The sequence below is a fragment of the Azolla caroliniana genome, unplaced genomic scaffold, assembly GCF_043228905.1.
Source record: "Azolla caroliniana isolate FFs.n. ecotype wild unplaced genomic scaffold, voAzoCaro1.0.p SCAF_12, whole genome shotgun sequence".
NCBI classification, from domain to species: Eukaryota; Viridiplantae; Streptophyta; class Polypodiopsida; order Salviniales; family Salviniaceae; genus Azolla; species Azolla caroliniana.
In genome coordinates, this window is record NW_028230447.1 from 11,344,045 (window position 1) to 11,347,750 (window position 3,706).

Here is a 3,706-nt window from a genome sequence, read left to right on the forward strand (position 1 = left end):
AAGAAAAGTACGCCTTACTATCCCCAAGCTAATGGATTGGCAGAATCGACAAATAAAACAATTCAAACAATTTTAAAGAAGATAGTGAATGAAAATCGTACTGATTGGGATCAAAAGTTAAATAGTGCATTATGGGCATATCGTACTTCGTACAAAACATCCATTAAATCAACATCTTTCCGAATGGCATTCGGACTCGAAGCCGTTATGCCGATCGAATTTCAAATTCCGACACTTCGTATCCAAGCAACGAATAAGTTAAATGAAATAGAATCGGAGCAGATACGCAAAGAGGCTTTATTAGTATTAGAAGAAGAACGGATTCAATCAATGTCAGCACTAGAACACAAGCAGAGACAAATCAAGGCATTCGTAAATCGACATCGAAGGAAATCGGAAGAGCAATTCGAAATTGGGAAACCGGTATTGGTATTCCAGACGAGAATGGGACTTATGCCTGGGAAACTCCGGTATAAATGGACAGGTCCAGTATGGATAATTAATAGTAAAAATGGTACGTACCAACTGGGATCATTAACCAGAGAGGTTTTACCGAAATGGGTAAATGGATTTCGGCTTAAACCGTATTTGGGAGATATGCCGGTAAATCCGTTTATTCAAACGGAAGAGATCTGCAACTGTCATCGACAAGTGATTCAGAACAAGGAAACACAGAAGTCATGCCGATTCCTGTATCTAAAGAACTGCGATTGTGGCTTCATGAGAGAAACTTACAAGGTTTCATCAAAGTAGCAGAAGCGGAACCTCATCCGCAGGCGGAAGAATTGGTACAACAAATGGACATCACCAAAATCACCACAAAGAAAATACGAAATGCATTACAGATGCCAAGAGGAGGCTTTGAGGCAGTTAAAAAACCTTCATCAGAAGCACTCCAATCGTATTTCGGGGAATACTCACCCTCGGCAAAAGCATATCAGACTTATGGAGGTCGGGATGAGTTTTTTCATGAAGTGGCTAGATTTTTATTAGAGGTGGGATTTGTCAGTCCTCGTTTTTTTTGTATGCCGAAAAAAAGGGCTGGGTTTATCATAGTCGCATACGAAAAAGAGGATTTCAACTGGCCACTATTGTCGGGGGAAGCTCTGAGAGAGCAGCTACAAGGGGTAAAAACAGGAAAACCGATGAAGCAAATTTTTGGTCGTTGGTTATCAGTATTGTTTCCGATTCAAGAATCGGAAACTCCTGTTCAGTCAAGAAGACCACCGATAGTACAAGCACCACGAAGACACCGACAGGTAGTACATGAAGAATGGATAGAAGAAGAATCGGCACATGCCGATAATATACAAACAAATATGCCTCAGTCTGAACCACCAAGACCAGAGAATTCCGAAAACAGGCAACCAGCAGCAGAACAAGAAACAGTTGACAATTTGATAAACAAGCAACAGCCGACAGAAAATCGACAACAAGCAGAGAAGATGCGACAAAGAACAAGGATTAAACAAAAGGCTAATCGGCAATTCCAACCAGAAAACAGTGAGGGATCAGCACCGAAAAGGCAACGCACAAATGAAAATTCGAATACGCCTGTGGTAACAGAAGTACTAAAACCAGGGAATGAGAGCGTTTCGACACAACCTCACCAAGGACAATCTTCAAAAGTAGCAATTCGGGAAGCACATGGGTACTTGGATATCCCACCAGCAGCACATGAATTAGCTGCCATTTTACAGTTCGGAACTTCATACGAACTGGTTGAATGGTTGGCTAAAAGACTGACAGAAGTATCAGAACGGCTGGCTCAAGAACATAATGACCGAATAATGATACAGAAAGCCTTACGAGGAGTGTTGGAACCTCAAGAAAAAGCAGAGATAGAAAAAATAGGCCGGAAAAGAAGTGCACAGAATAAAGGGGAGGCTATTGAAATGCCACCATTACATGGAGCACTGGTCGAAATTCATAAAGAATATGAAACGGTACGCAAAGAAGCCAGTGATATGGCTGAAAGATACAAAAGTGTATCCGCATCGGCGGAGGTGCTGAAACATCAGTTTTGTAACATACAGGCAGAAAATAAAGAACTAAAGGAAAGTCTAAACAAATGGGAAACACAGGCACGGCTTATGGTGTCGGAGTCAGAATGGCAGCAGAAATTGGAGGACGCTGAGAAAGCACGTCAAGCAGAAACAACAAGGGCCAACAATGTTGTATTTCGAACTACAGAATTAGAAAAACAAATAGAAACCATTCAGAATGGTCAATACAAAATTCTCGAAGAAAAAAATCAAGTAATAAACGAATTACAGAAAAATCTAGAAGAAGCTAAGACGGCCAATCATACATATACTGAACAAATTGAAGAATTCGAAAGGTATATAGTGTCACAGGAAAGTCAATTGACAGAAAAAGAGCGGAGTCTTGAAGAAGTCAACAGAAGAATGACGGAACAGCAGGAGGAATGGAGTAAAGAGAAATCGGCATTCGAACAACAACTGGAAGAAATTCGGAAGATATCGGAACAAAGACGGCTGGATATATATGTAGTCGAATCCAAACTAATGCGAGCTGAAAGTGAGAACCGAACCACTATTACGGATTTACAGAAAGAGTTGCAGACCGCCCAATACGTCGCAAGCATCACTAGGGACAAAGTGCAGCACATCATAGGGAAACATCGAAACCTAGCAAAGAAAATGATCGATGAATCCCTTGCGCAAGGATGGAAGTTATGGACAGCACAAGCGGCGGAATTACAGTTATTGCGTGCCGACAAAAATAACCGGCAGGTCCAAGGTGCAGGTTTTTTTAAAATGGCACAAAAGGATATTGACAATATCCAAGAGGATATCATGAAAGATATGGACGAAATTGCGGCATTTTACAGAGAAGAAATTCAATGTATTATGCAAGAATTCGACAAAAATGATATAGGCACTTCCGTCCAGTTGGATAAAATCGAAGCCGAAAGAACCAGCAAGATTCCTAGTATTCACGCTTCCGGAAGAAGCGAACCAGAGCAGCCAACCGAATCACAACCTGCTCCGAAGGACGACTGTGACACAGATGAAGATGAAGAGGAAGATATAGGTGGAATACATCCAAGGCCAGATGAGCCTTCGATTTTTGATATTCTGAACGATTCGGATGAAGAGCTACAGGAATAGGCGTGGGTTCGCTGGACAAGGTCCTGGCCCACGGACGTGCCAAGTGTTACCCGGACCCGGACAGTCAGTTTTACCGAACAAGTGGGAAAGCGTCGAAAACAGAGTCGGTTCGGATCGACTGTTCGGATCAATGACTCAGCAGTAAACGAAGAGAACTAAGTTAGTTAGATAATTTTGTAAATCTTGATAGTAAGTAGGAATAGTTCTTGATGAGAAAAGACCTTCGGTATACCTATAAAAGGGAACCGAAGGCATTGTAAGAAAGGTCGTTCTATTTAGTAATATAAGTTTAAGTTAGGAATATCTTGTACGAATTCTGTGTTCCTTCTATTGTCTATGATCTTAAGTGCAAGCTTCCTAATTTATAACTAAATAACGATCACGGTAATTACCGATTAATATAGTATAATTCCGTTCGTAAAACACAATTCCTTGTTAGAACGTTGAGTAGCGACGTTCACTCTTCTGTATCGGTAGTAGTTAGTAATTAGCCGATTAACATGGTTTCAATGCTCAAAAGAGTCCATGATTGCCCAAAGCTCCTTGTCATGAATCTCATAATTAATTTTCCC